Genomic DNA, 15,562 nt, shown 5'->3' on the forward strand with positions numbered 1-15,562 from the left:
TAATAATAAAAAACATTAGAATAACAATAGGTCCTCCGCTCCGACTACGTCGGTGCTCGGGCCCTAATAAAGCTTGAGTTTAATCTGTGATCCGTCTTCACTCTGGTATGAAACTCCAGTCAGTCAGTCCGATCGGCTGCAGTGTCCAATCACATAACTGATGTGCTCGGGCTTCGACCAGACGGTCCGCGTGCTCATCGTCACCAAACTCAACGTGGCGTGAAGACGCAGACCGAGACCGAGGAGGTCCGGATCTGTACGAGACACAAACAGGAAGTGAATCACTTCTGTGAGGCTCACTCGTCTTTTATCAGAAGACAACGACGTCCTTCTGCAGCTCTTGGCATCTAGATGGTTTTTTTTGCAATTTTCGCCAAAAAAAAAACATTTTACTTAAATGAACTCTGAGATCCTTTGTTCTTATTCTATTGTGTCTCTTGAATGCTGAGTTAACCTGTAGTGCAGAGAAATATTCCTGTAACACAGCGATTCCCCATATTATTAAAAAAGCCTTTATTGGGAAGAAGAAATGAGTTTTGGAAGAAGACTTTAGAGATCAAGATTTCATTTCTTTGTCTTTTGTTGCACTGTTGGCCGATGTTCTCCTGTTTTGTTCAAGTTGTCACTTTTAAAATGTTTTTTATTGAGAAATTAAATGTGCCTTTTGGAGAAAACATTTTTCTTATTGTCCTGTGTCTAATATGAACGGCTCCTTTATAACACCAGGAAGTAACGTCAAGAGGATTACTTTATCTAGAGGATTACTTTATCTAGAGGATTACTTTATCTAGGAACACAATAGAGTCTACACAGCTGCTTCAGGCTTTGGTCTCGTTCAGAATTCTTCTTTCATGTTGTCGACATATTACAGTCAAAGGTTTATATACACACACACACACACGTTAGGGTCGTATGTCAGACTATTATATTGTGTAAAAAATCAAATAAAGAGTTGCTGCTGACGTTATTTAATGCCTCATATGTGAGGTTTCAAAATGACACTATTTTTGTATTGCATACTTGACCTGTTTAATATTTACATATTCTTTAAAAAAAAAAAGTTTAAAGAAACCAGAACCAGAGCGAAATGTGATGATGCAATGTGACTCTTATCTCTTCGATTGAGAATGTAATATTTGGTGATGTACATATATCTCAGATCCCATTTGTTCAATCATGAAAAACTAAGACTTTGGGGTAGAAAGGTTTCCATCCATCCATGTGTGTCACTCTCAATGCTTTTGTCTCAACCTTTTCGGGTTCAACAGTCCCGTCTAGACCTGTTGGTGGGGAGCTGGGCTTTTGTGCAGTTCAATCATGAGAGACAAGTGAATATAAAATTAAAAACAAGTAGTTAACATTTATTATGACAGATGATGCGTTCATGAGTTACGCAGAACTTCTTTGACGCTTGAACACGACGAGGAGATTTGTGATCCAGTTGCGATCGTCCCGAGCGGCAACAATATAAATCCCTCTCCGTGGAGTCCAGACACTGGTGGTGATGGTGGCTGATGAGGATGATGAAGCTGATGAATCTGCGAAGACTGGGCGGAGATGGGGAGGTGGAGGGTTCCGTAACAGCAGCGTGAACGTACTGAAGGTAGAGAGACAATCGTATTTAAAGACAGACAGCGGCAAGATGATATGCTAATGATGTCCTTGTGCTATTGGCTAGAGACCAGCTGATCTAGACAGCCGATATCATGATTGACAGCCCCAAACAATAACAACAAGGAAATAATGTGTGCATGCATGCATGAGGAGTGACGGCAGATGTATGGTAAATAAGCTATGGGCTTAGGCATGCATGAGTATAGTCTTCCTGTCTGAACTTACGCTAGAGCTTCATTTGTTGGAAGGTTTGGCTGATCTCTCTGGCCTGACTGCTGCTGCTGCTCCAGCTCTCCCCCTACAGGACACAACACATAAGACACATAATCTACGTTTTGATACACAACAGACTGAATATATACAGTATACAATATACTTCTTTTTGACACAAATAAGCGTTGCCAAACTCAAACTTTCCAAGACCTTTAAAATGTTTCCTTCATTCAAATAATTCCCTGCAGCTCCTACGAGGAAAACAAACTCGTTCCAGTGAAGCTAACCCACATGAAGCCGGACATAAATATGCAGCAGGATAGACGAGAGGAAAAGTAAGCATCACACAGGAAATCATCCAGTGCGAACAAACAACCGCGCAACACGTCGGCCAAGCGCGCGACTCACCTGGCTGCAGGGGTTCTGGCTGGATTTGTCCGCTTAGCTCCTCTCTTGGCCACGCTGGTCTCAGAGGACCCCTTCACTCCTGCTGGTTGGGCGATGGACTGCTTGGCGGCTCTCTGATTTTCAGCCTCCGGTCGGTCCTGCCACCACCTCTGTTCTGAGCAAACAGGAAAAAGGGGCTTTAATGTGGACGAGCAGGTCGTTTCCAAAAGGCCATCATAACTGTTACCGTAGACAGAGACAGTGAGCACACTGTGCAGACAGCTATGGCTTCCTTTGACCCGTCTGAATTTGGGTTGTCGTCATATTGAGCCAGCTGTGCCAGACCCCAAGAGACACAGGGCGTGGCCGTCCCGCGGCGTGGTCACCACCGCTAGCTGGCAAGCCTGTAAAAGAGACATTACACATAGAGGAACATTACTTTAAACCCATCCAGGTGGCCGTGCTCCGGCTTGTTTCCCAGTGTTCCACAATCTTTCCAATGTATTGGAGTGTGGACCAGAGTATCTATCCCCTTACAAAATCAAAAAACAAACAAACAAAACTAATAAAAGAAAAAAAAGAAAAGAGCTCTATCATTTCGGTCACCTAAAGTCTTTTACTCAATCCTGTTTCTTTCAAGTATTGTAGTACATTTCCTGCCCCCAAGGTTAATGCATCTTCTAGATTTAGTTCCTCAACTTCTGCTTTGCTGAATAAAATGTCTATCTTGTGCTGACTTTCTAAAGCTTGTTTTGCTAATTTATCTGCTCTTACATTTTCTTTTACCCCTCTGTGTGCTGGTACCCACATAAACGATACAAACAAACCCATATTCTTAAGTCGGAACAGTGTTTCGTATATTTTATTAATTAAATCCTGCCTGCTATGGGATGTGAATGATTCTAATGAGGATAATGCTGAACTGGAATCTGAAAAGACAATTACCTTTTTTATCCGAACCTCCTCTACCCACTGCAGTGCTGTTAAAATGGCCAACGTCTCAACTGTATAAAGAGACAAATGATCTGATGTTATCTTTTTGACTTCAAATTGCAAGGTTGGTATGGAGACCGACCGGCCGACACTCCGTCTGGGTGAGACAGACAACCAGATCGACAGTCCGCATGAGTGAAACAGACAACCAGACCGTCACTCCGCCTGAGTGAGACAAACAGACAAACACTCCGCCTGAGTGAGACAGTGAGACCGACCGACACTCTGCCTAAGTGACGCAGTGAGACCGACAGAACAGCCGACACACCGTCTGAGTGAGACAAACAGACAGAAACTCCGTCTGAGTGAGACAAACGGACAGACACTCCGTCTGAGTGAGACAAACGGACAGACACTCCGTCTGAGTGACGCAGACAGACATACACTCCGTCTGAGTGAGACAGACAGACCGACACTCCGTCTGAGTGAAACAAACAGTCTGTTTGTCTCACTCAGACGGAGTGTCTGTCTGTTTGTCTCACTTAGACGGAGTGTTTGTCTGTCTGCCTCATTCGGATGGAGTGTCTGTCTGTCTGCGTCACTCGGATGGAGTATCTGTCTGTCTGCGTCACTCAAATGGAGTGTCTGTCTGTTTGTCTCACTCAGATGGAGTGTCTGTCTGTTTGTCTCAATCAGACGGAGTGTCGGTCGGTCGGTCGGTCGGTCGGTCTCACTGCCTCACCCAGGCGGAGTGTCGGCCGGTCTGTCGGTCTCACTCAGACGGAGTGTCGGCCAGTCGGTCTCACTCCGTCTGAGTGAGACAGACCGGCCGACACTCCGTCTGAGTGAGACCGACATGCCGACTGACACTCCGTCTGAGTGAGACCGACAGACCGACACTCTGTCTGAGTGAGACCGACAGACAGACACTCCGTCTGAGTGACGCAGACAGACCCTCCGTCTGAGTGAGGCCGACAGACAGACACTCCGTCTGAGTGAGGCCGACAGACAGACACTCCGTCTGAGTGAGGCCGACAGACAGACACTCCGTCTGAGTGAGGCCGACAGACAGACACTCCGTCTGAGTGAGACAAACAGACAGACACTCCGTCTGAGTGAGACAAACGGACAGACACTCCGTCTGAGTGACGCAGACAGACATACACTCCGTCTGAGTGAGACAGACAGACCAACACTCCATCTGAGTGAAACAAACAGTCTGTTTGTCTCAATCAGACGGAGGTTCGGTCTGTCTGTTTGTGTCACTCAGACGGAGTATCTGTCTGTTTGTCTCACTTAGACGGAGTGTTTGTCTGTCTGCCTCACTCGGATGGAGTGTCTGTCTGTCTGCGTCATTCGGACGGAGTATGTGTCTGTCTGCGTCACTCAGACGGAGTGTCTGTCTGTCTGCGTCACTCAGACGGAGTGTCTATCTGACTGCGTCACTCAGATGGAGTGTCTGTCTGTCTGCGTCACTCAAATGGAATGTCTGTCTGTTTGTCTCACTCAGATGGAGTGTCTGTCTGTTTGTCTCACTCAGACAGAGTGTCGGTCGGCCGGTCTATCGGTCTGTCGGTCTCACTCAGACGGAGTGTCGGCCGGTTGGTCGGTCTCACTGTCTCACTCAGACGGAGTGTCGGCCAGTCGGACAGACAGGCCGACACTCCGTCTGAGTGAGACCGAACGGCCGACAGTCTGTCTGAGTGAGACCGACAGACCGGCCGACACTCCGTCTGAGTGAGACCGGCAGACCGGCCGACACTCCGTCTGAGTGAGACTGACAGACCGACACTCCGTCTGAGTGAGACCGACAGACAGACATTCCGTCTGAGTGACGCAGACAGACCCTCCGTCTGAGTGAGGCCGACAGACAGACACTCCGTCTGAGTGAGGCCGACAGACAGACACTCCATCTGAGTGAGGCCGACAGACAGACACTCCGTCTGAGTGAGGCCGACAGACAGACACTCCGTCTGAGTGAGACAAACAAACAGACACTCCGTCTGAGTGAGACAAACGGACAGACACTCCGTCTGAATGACGCAGACAGACATACACTCCGTCTGAGTGAGACAGACAGACCAACACTCCATCTGAGTGAAACAAACAGTCTGTTTGTCTCACTCAGACGGAGGTTCGGTCTGTCTGTTTGTGTCACTCAGACGAAGTATCTGTCTGTTTGTCTCACTTAGACGGAGTGTTTGTCTGTCTGCCTCACTCGGATGGAGTGTCTGTCTGTCTGCATCACTCGGACAGAGTGTGTGTCTGTCTGCGTCATTTGGACGGAGTATGTGTCTGTCTGCGTCACTCAGACGGAGTGTCTGTCTGTCTGCGTCACTCAGACGGAGTGTCTATCTGACTGCGTCACTCAGATGGAGTGTCTGTCTGTCTGCGTCACTCAAATGGAATGTCTGTCTGTTTGTCTCACTCAGTTGGAGTGTCTGTCTGTTTGTCTCACTCAGACAGAGTGTCGGTCGGTCGGTCGGTCGGTCTCACTGCCTCACCCAGGCGGAGTGTCGGCCGGTCTATCGGTCTGTCGGTCTCACTCAGACGGAGTGTCGGCCGGTCGGTCGGTCTCACTGTCTCACTCAGACGGAGTGTCGGCCAGTCGGTCTGACAGGCCGACACTCCGTCTGAGTGAGATCGAACGGCCGACAGTCTGTCTGAGTGAGACCGACAGACCGGCCGACACTCCGTCTGAGTGAGACCGGCAGACCGGCCGACACTCCGTCTGAGTGAGACTGACAGACCGACACTCCGTCTGAGTGAGACCGACAGACAGACACTCCGTCTGAGTGACGCAGACAGACCCTCCGTCTGAGTGAGGCCGACAGACAGACACTCCGTCTGAGTGAGGCCGACAGACAGACACTCCATCTGAGTGAGGCCGACAGACAGACACTCCGTCTGAGTGAGGCCGACAGACAGACACTCCGTCTGAGTGAGACAAACAGACAGACACTCCGTCTGAGTGAGACAAACGGACAGACACTCCGTCTGAGTGACGCAGACAGACATACACTCCGTCTGAGTGAGACAGACAGACCAACACTCCATCTGAGTGAAACAAACAGTCTGTTTGTCTCACTCAGACGGAGGTTCGGTCTGTCTGTTTGTGTCACTCAGACGAAGTATCTGTCTGTTTGTCTCACTTAGACGGAGTGTTTGTCTGTCTGCCTCACTCGGATGGAGTGTCTGTCTGTCTGCATCACTCGGACAGAGTGTGTGTCTGTCTGCGTCATTCGGACGGAGTAGGTGTCTGTCTGCGTCACTCAGACGGAGTGTCTGTCTGTCTGCGTCACTCAGACGGAGTGTCTATCTGACTGCGTCACTCAGATGGAGTGTCTGTCTGTCTGCGTCACTCAAATGGAATGTCTGTCTGTTTGTTTCACTCAGATGGAGTGTCTGTCTGTTTGTCTCACTCAGACAGAGTGTCGGTCGGTCGGTCGGTCTCACTGCCTCACCCAGGCGGAGTGTCGGCCGGTCTATCGGTCTGTCGGTCTCACTCAGACGGAGTGTCGGCCGGTCGGTCGGTCTCACTGTCTTACTCAGACGGAGTGTCGGCCAGTCGGTCTGACAGGCCGACACTCCGTCTGAGTGAGACCGAACGGCCGACAGTCTGTCTGAGTGAGACCGACAGACCGGCCGACACTCCGTCTGAGTGAGACCGGCAGACCGGCCGACACTCCGTCTGAGTGAGACTGACAGACCGACACTCCGTCTGAGTGAGACCGACAGACAGACACTCCGTCTGAGTGACGCAGACAGACCCTCCGTCTGAGTGAGGCCGACAGACAGACACTCCGTCTGAGTGAGGCCGACAGACAGACACTCCATCTGAGTGAGGCCGACAGACAGACACTCCGTCTGAGTGAGGCCGACAGACAGACACTCCGTCTGAGTGAGACAAACAGACAGACACTCCGTCTGAGTGAGACAAACGGACAGACACTCCGTCTGAGTGACGCAGACAGACATACACTCCGTCTGAGTGAGACAGACAGACCAACACTCCATCTGAGTGAAACAAACAGTCTGTTTGTCTCACTCAGACGGAGGTTCGGTCTGTCTGTTTGTGTCACTCAGACGAAGTATCTGTCTGTTTGTCTCACTTAGACGGAGTGTTTGTCTGTCTGCCTCACTCGGATGGAGTGTCTGTCTGTCTGCATCACTCGGACAGAGTGTGTGTCTGTCTGCGTCATTCGGACGGAGTATGTGTCTGTCTGCGTCACTCAGACGGAGTGTCTGTCTGTCTGCGTCACTCAGACGGAGTGTCTATCTGACTGCGTCACTCAGATGGAGCATCTGTCTGTCTGCGTCACTCAAATGGAATGTCTGTCTGTTTGTCTCACTCAGATGGAGTGTCTGTCTGTTTGTCTCACTCAGACAGAGTGTCGGTCATTCGGTCGGTCGGTCTCACCCAGGTGGAGTGTCGGCCGGTCTATCGGTCTGTCGGTCTCACTCAGACGGAGTGTCGGCCGGTCGGTCGGCCTCACTGTCTCACTCAGACGGAGTGTCGGCCAGTCGGTCTGACAGGCCGACACTCCGTCTGAGTGAGACCGAACGGCCGACAGTCTGTCTGAGTGAGACCGACACACCGGCCGACACTCCGTCTGAGTGAGACCGGCAGACCGGCCGACACTCCGTCTGAGTGAGACTGACAGACCGACACTCCGTCTGAGTGAGACCGACAGACAGACACTCCGTCTGAGTGACGCAGACAGACCCTCCGTCTGAGTGAGGCCGACAGACAGACACTCCGTCTGAGTGAGGCCGACAGACAGACACTCCATCTGAGTGAGGCCGACAGACAGACACTCCGTCTGAGTGAGGCCGACAGACAGACACTCCGTCTGAGTGAGACAAACAGACAGACACTCCGTCTGAGTGAGACAAACGGACAGACACTCCGTCTGAGTGACGCAGACAGACATACACTCCGTCTGAGTGAGACAGACAGACCAACACTCCATCTGAGTGAAACAAACAGTCTGTTTGTCTCACTCAGATGGAGGTTCGGTCTGTCTGTTTGTGTCACTCAGACGAAGTATCTGTCTGTTTGTCTCACTTAGACGGAGTGTTTGTCTGTCTGCCTCACTCGGATGGAGTGTCTGTCTGTCTGCATCACTCGGACAGAGTGTGTGTCTGTCTGCGTCATTCGGACGGAGTATGTGTCTGTCTGCGTCACTCAGACGGAGTGTCTGTCTGTCTGCGTCACTCAGACGGAGTGTCTATCTGACTGCGTCACTCAGATGGAGTGTCTGTCTGTCTGCGTCACTCAAATGGAGTGTCTGTCTGTTTGTCTCACTCAGATGGAGTGTCTGTCTGTTTGTCTCACTCAGACGGAGTGTCGGTCGGTCGGTCTCACTGCCTCACCCAGGCGGAGTGTCGGCCGATCTGTCGGTCTCACTCAGACGGAGTGTCGGCCGGTCGGTCGGTCTCACTCAGACGGAGTGTCGGTCTGTCTGTCTCACTCAGAGTGAGACTGACTGGCCGACACTCCGTCTGACTGAGACCGACAGACCGGCCGACACTCCGTCTGTAGTGAGACCGACAGACACTCCGTCACTCAGACGAAGTGTCTGTCTGTCTGCGTCACACAGATGGAGTGTCTGTCTGTCTGCGTCAGTCAGATGGAGCTGCAAAACCAGGGTCACAACAAAAATAGTGGCTCCTTGCTGGCACAGCGGCCAAAAACAAACAAACTGCACAACACAAATGAACAATAATATGGCACAGCGGCCAGTTCACACAAACAGCACAACACAAGTAGCACTACCGACCGACCGGCCGACACTCTGCCTCAGTGAGACAAACAGACAGACACTCCGTCTGAGTGAGACCGACACACCGTCTGAGTGAGACAGGCAGACAGATCGACACTCCGTCTGAGTGAGAGCGACAACCAGACCGACACTCTGCCTGAGTGAGACAGACAACCAGACAAACACTCCACCTGAGACAGACAACCAGACAGACACTCCATCTGAGACAGACAACCAGACAGACACTCCGCCTGAGACAGACAACCAGACAGACACTCCGCCTGAGACAGACAACCAGACAGACACTCCGCCTGAGACAGACAACCAGACAGACACTCCGCCTGAGACAGACAACCAGACAGACACTCCGCCTGAGACAGACAACCAGACAGACACCCCGACTGAGACAGACAACCAGACAGACACCCCCGACAGAAACAGACAACCAGACAGACACCCCGACTGAGACAGACAACCAGACAGACACCCCGACTGAGACAGACAACCAGACAGACACCCCCGACTGAGACAGACAACCAGACAGACACCCCCGACTGAGACAGACAACCAGACAGACACCCCCGACTGAGACAGACAATCAGACAGACACTCAGACTGAGACAGACAACCAGACAGACACTCAGACTGAGACAGACAACCAGACAGACACTACGACTGAGACAGACAACCAGACAGACACCCCGACTGAGACAGACAACCAGACAGACACCCCGACTGAGACAGACAACCAGACAGACACTACGACTGAGACAGACAACCAGACAGACACCCCGACTGAGACAGACAACCAGACAGACACCCCGACTGAGACAGACAACCAGACAGATACTCCGACTGAGACAGACAACCAGACAGACACTCCGACTGAGACAGACAACCAGACAGACACTCCGACTGAGACAGACAACCAGACAGACACTCCGACTGAGACACACAACCAGACCGACACCCCGACTGAGACAGACAACTAGACAGACACTCCGACTGAGACACACAACCAGACCGACACCCCGACTGAGACAGACAACTAGACAGACACTCCGACTGAGACACACAACCAGACCGACACCCCGACTGAGACAGACAACTAGACAGACACTCCGCCGAGACAGACAACCAGACAGACACTCCGACTGAGAGAGACAACCAGACAGACACTCCGACTGAGACAGACAACCAGACAGACATTCGACTGAGACAGACAACCAGACAGACACTCCGACTGAGACAGACAACCAGACAGACACTCCGACTGAGACACACAACCAGACCGACACCCCGACTGAGACAGACAACTAGACAGACACTCCGACTGAGACACACAACCAGACCGACACCCCGACTGAGACAGACAACTAGACAGACACTCCGACTGAGACACACAACCAGACCGACACCCCGACTGAGACAGACAACTAGACAGACACTCCGCCGAGACAGACAACCAGACAGACACTCCGACTGAGAGAGACAACCAGACAGACACTCCGACTGAGACAGACAACCAGACAGACATTCGACTGAGACAGACAACCAGACAGACACTCCGCCTGAGACAGACAATCAGACAGACACCCCGACTGAGACAGACACCCCGACCGAGTGAGACAGACAACCAGACCGACACTCCGACAGTGTCACAGAGACACTAACATTCGGCTAATAAAACTAGCAAAGGACATTTTTCTACATAACACCACAGTCACAACAACCCTATCTGCTCTGTGATGGCGCAGCGGCCACAAAACACAACACAAGCACAATGCATATTAAAATAAATTGCTCTTACTGTTCGTAGCTCTCCTTCTGCGTTCAGGCTGTAGCGAGGACGTCCACGGCACTTCACAATGTATGAGGTGAAGAGGATTTCAAGCCTACAATGTTTCACTCCTGCTGCAGGACCAGGGTCACAACAAAAATATCGGCTCCTTGATGGCACAGCGGCCAAAAAAGAACAAACTGCACAACACAAATAAACAATAAGGTGGCACAGCGGCCAGTTAACACAAGCAGCACAACACAAGCAGCACTACACAACCACTCTATAGCTGGTTCAACCAGTCTGTTAAGATGAAGACCATGACACAAATGGAAATTAAACAACTGAATTTAGCTTTATCAGCACATGAGTAGACCAAATGATGAATATGAAGTTCAAATCAACAACATGTGCAGTTGAAGTGAAGTCATCAATAACTCCAGTCTCTTGTTCAGTCCATCTCAGTTCATGTCATGCTCAGTCATGTTTTTTCTCTCTCTTTTTTATGTTTGTTAAATTTTCAGTAGCAAAACTGAATTATATGCTTATTATACATATTCCAAACAAAAACACTTTAAAAACTCTACAAAAATTATTTAAATTAATCATTTATTTTTGGGGGTTTTTGGTATTTTGTTCAGACACATATTCAACGCTGAGTGCCTTGTAATATGTGTGGTATTTGTTATAAATGTACATTGATACATAGAGGGTGATAAAAGACTGCACGGGAGGGACTTAGGACCCAGGGGAATGAAGGTGAAAAAAACAGGAAGAGACGGAAGAGACGCCACACAAACAGCGGTTCACTGCTGGCTGTTATGATTTAAGCAATGCATGTGTTGTTGTCATAGTTACGGCAGCTGTTGCAAATTGACGCATTCGGCTGAAGGTCGCCAGTTAACAGGGTCCCTGTTTAAACCATAACACCGGTTCTTGTGCTAAAAATGTCCGCTTAATAATAAATTAAAAAAACCTGCGTTAATAGATAGTAATTGTTGCAGCTAATTAATGAATGCGTTAACGCGATATTAACTTGCCCAGCACTACTAAAAAGTTAACTTCACTTATAAATAACATGATGAAGACTATGGCACTTCAAACAATGCAAGTGAAGAGGAATCTTTAAAAACAAAGTTTAAATAATCCTCTTATGGAAATAAAACATAACTCATCTTCATCAGCACAATAGTGGACCAATTTAACTAAAGTATTACAATTTTCACTACAGCAATGGGAACATCTGAGCACCTTCAACTAATGTAAAATCTTTCAGGGGTCTACCACCCAGAATAAAGTACCAGAGACACATCAAACATGTCGCCTCAGAGATGACACAAGCAACACAAGTAGGCTTTAGCTAGTTCAAGATAAAAAACATGGCACAAATGGAAAGTAACAGTACCTAGCGTGGGAATCCAGTCAGTCTCAGTATTAATAAGCTAATGTTCGGCTAATGAAGTTGGCATAAAGACATTTTTCTACATAACACCACGGTCACAACAAACATATCGCCTCAGAGATGACACAAGCAACACAAGCAGGCTTTAGCTAGTTCAAGATAAAAACATGGCACAAATGGAAAGTAACAGTACCTAGCGTGGGAATCCAGTCAGTCTCAGTATTAATAAGCTAATGTTCGGCTAATAAAGTTAGCAAAAGACATTTTTCTACATAACACCACGGTCACAACAAACATATCGCCTCAGAAATGACACAAGCAACACAAGCAGGCTTTAGCTAGTTCAAGATAAAAACATGGCACAAATGGAAAGTAACAGTAGCTACCTAGCGTGGGAATCCAGTCAGTCTCAGTATTAATAAGCTAATGTTCGGCTAATAAAGTTAGCAAAAGACATGTTTCTACATAACACCACGGTCACAACAGACATATCGGCTTAGAGATGACACGGCGGCCACACAACACAAAGCAGCACAACACAAATAAGAAGTAGTTATATCAGCTCTTACTGTGTGTAGCTCTCCTTCTGTGTCCTCAGCTAGCTTCAAACGTCTGCAGACCAGATGAAAACCGCGGCTGAAATGAGTCCAACGAATTAGCTAGCTAGCATTAGCAGTGTTGACAAAAAAAATACGAAGTTTGGTTCATAACGAAATCTCCTCAGCTGGTGTCGTCTCTGCAAGCTCCTCTCTCGAAATGAACACAAGGCAGGCCTCGAGACCTCATGACTTGATCAATTTGCCAATTAAATGAAAACAAAAATTTAAAAAATGGTTGTCACCTGGCAACGAGCTCTGAGCATGCGCATTGTTGTTTTCCAAAACTACTTGGTGTACATCCCAAGTCTCTTAATTGCATCCCCGTTTCCTTCACTTGCGTCCTTTCCTTGCGTCTTAGTCCCTCCCACCAGGGATGCATGGAGGAAACCATGCGAGGAGAGAGGAACAGTCTCAGAGAGGATCCAGGCTCTCAAAATGATGCCAAACTGCTGTATATGGATATATTGAACACTATTAGTGATAAAATAAGTGAAATATATAATTATATAGTATATAAAATTACAATGGTACAGCTGGAACAAGATTACATTTTGGTTGACCTCATCTGACCTCTCTGTACTAGATCAAGATGTACTAGATAAAGCTTCACTTTATCAAAGTAAAAATTTGTATAGAGACCCTAAACATATAGTTCTATGATCTGGGAGAGCTTGAAAGCTCGTATCTACATGATTTCTAAAAAGAAATATCCTGAAATTGCTTCTTTTTTTCAGTCGAAAATTTGAATTTTCAATTTGTGCTGTGTGCCTTCTTAATTTACTCTTAACCAGTAACATATATACTGATATTTACACATATCAACACATCTCACAAGTGTTAGGGTTATTTTAATACAAAAATTATTAAAATAGCCATTACCGTTGCAACGCTACACTCATGGGTATGCTATTTTCGAGCCGAGGGCCTAAAAATAGGGCTAGGGTCCAAGAGGTTTTAAGAGACATGAGCCGTCCTTTCCTCAGTTGCATCACATGAAGCTACGTTTGTTCCTGATGACGGAGGCCATTGATCACAGCTGATCACAGCTGAGCTGTCAATCTGGCTTTAACAGCTGGAGAGACTTTTGAGAAGTTTGTGTCTGTTCACATGATCACTGTACTTAATAATAGTAACTAATACTACTAATAACTAATAAAGACACTCAGTAATCATCACTGTACTGGTGTTTTCTCTCTGTATACTGTTACATCTTTAACATACTGTGACCTGTTCATGAGTGCAGGATCGATTTGTACGGCAGAATGCGTTTGTACGTTTTGAAATTCAGATTGTGACGTCATTATTAATTAACCCAAAATATGATTACGGTTTCTCTTGAATACTGGAATAAATGTATTAGGCTCAATGTTTCAGGTTAAATTGAAGGTATAAAACCCTCAGGAATGATCAGTCTCACGTGACTGAATGAAATGATGATAAATGATGTAAAAAGCTCTCTGACTTTAATTGTTTCCATAATAAAAGTTATTGAGGGAAATATCAGATCATGAAAAGACAAATCTTTCTAATAAATGAAGAAAGTTCTTTGTGGTCCATTGTTCAGACTACAATGAACATCTATTTAAACCAGACGGTGAATCAGAAAACATATCAAATATAAAGCTTGAGTTTAATCTGTGATCCGTCTTCACTCTGGTATGAAACTCCAGTCAGTCAGTCCGATCGGCTGCAGTGTCCAATCACATAACTGATGTGCTCGGGCTTCGACCAGACGGTCCGCGTGCTCATCGTCACCAAACTCAACGTGGCGTGAAGACGCAGACCGAGACCGAGGAGGTCCGGATCTGTACGAGACACAAACAGGAAGTGAATCACTTCTGTGAGGCTCACTCGTCTTTTATCAGAAGACAACGACGTCCTTCTGCAGCTCTTGGCATCTAGATGGTTTTTTTTGCAATTTTCGCCAAAAAAAAACCATTTTACTTAAATGAACTCTGAGATCCTTTGTTCTTATTCTATTGTGTCTCTTGAATGCTGAGTTAACCTGTAGTGCAGAGAAATATTCCTGTAACACAGCGATTCCCCATATTATTAAAAAAGCCTTTATTGGGAAGAAGAAATGAGTTTTGGAAGAAGACTTTAGAGATCAAGATTTCATTTCTTTGTCTTTTGTTGCACTGTTGGCCGATGTTCTCCTGTTTTGTTCAAGTTGTCACTTTTAAAATGTTTTTTATTGAGAAATTAAATGTGCCTTTTGGAGAAAACATTTTTCTTATTGTCCTGTGTCTAATATGAACGGCTCCTTTATAACACCAGGAAGTAACGTCAAGAGGATTACTTTATCTAGAGGATTACTTTATCTAGGAACACAATAGAGTCTACACAGCTGCTTCAGGCTTTGGTCTCGTTCAGAATTCTTCTTTCATGTTGTCGACATATTACAGTCAAAGGTTTATATACACACACACACACACGTTAGGGTCGTATGTCAGACTATTATATTGTGTAAAAAATCAAATAAAGAGTTGCTGCTGACGTTATTTAATGCCTCATATGTGAGGTTTCAAAATGACACTATTTTTGTATTGCATACTTGACCTGTTTAATATTTACATATTCTTTAAAAAAAAAAAGTTTAAAGAAACCAGAACCAGAGCGAAATGTGATGATGCAATGTGACTCTTATCTCTTCGATTGAGAATGTAATATTTGGTGATGTACATATATCTCAGATCCCATTTGTTCAATCATGAAAAACTAAGACTTTGGGGTAGAAAGGTTTCCATCCATCCATGTGTGTCACTCTCAATGCTTTTGTCTCAACCTTTTCGGGTTCAACAGTCCCGTCTAGACCTGTTGGTGGGGAGCTGGGCTTTTGTGCAGTTCAATCATGAGAGACAAGTGAATA

The 15,562-nt window shown here is 47.1% G+C and overlaps 1 long non-coding RNA gene across 1 annotated transcript; it reads right to left on the bottom strand.

Annotated features, from left to right (window-relative positions):
• Positions 1 to 1,335: 1,335 nt before the first annotated feature.
• Positions 1,336 to 3,537, bottom strand: LOC137879934 (uncharacterized). The gene is made up of 3 exons (XR_011103768.1): positions 2,236 to 3,537; positions 1,840 to 1,912; positions 1,336 to 1,597 (listed from the first exon to the last, which is right to left on the bottom strand). It is a non-coding gene; the product is annotated as an uncharacterized lncRNA (long non-coding RNA).
• Positions 3,538 to 15,562: the final 12,025 nt, after the last annotated feature.

This window comes from Cebidichthys violaceus, unplaced genomic scaffold (genome assembly GCF_023349555.1).
Source record: "Cebidichthys violaceus isolate CVI_PGR_0920_01 unplaced genomic scaffold, fCebVio1.0.p SCAF_26, whole genome shotgun sequence".
Taxonomy (NCBI): domain Eukaryota; kingdom Metazoa; phylum Chordata; class Actinopteri; order Perciformes; family Stichaeidae; genus Cebidichthys; species Cebidichthys violaceus.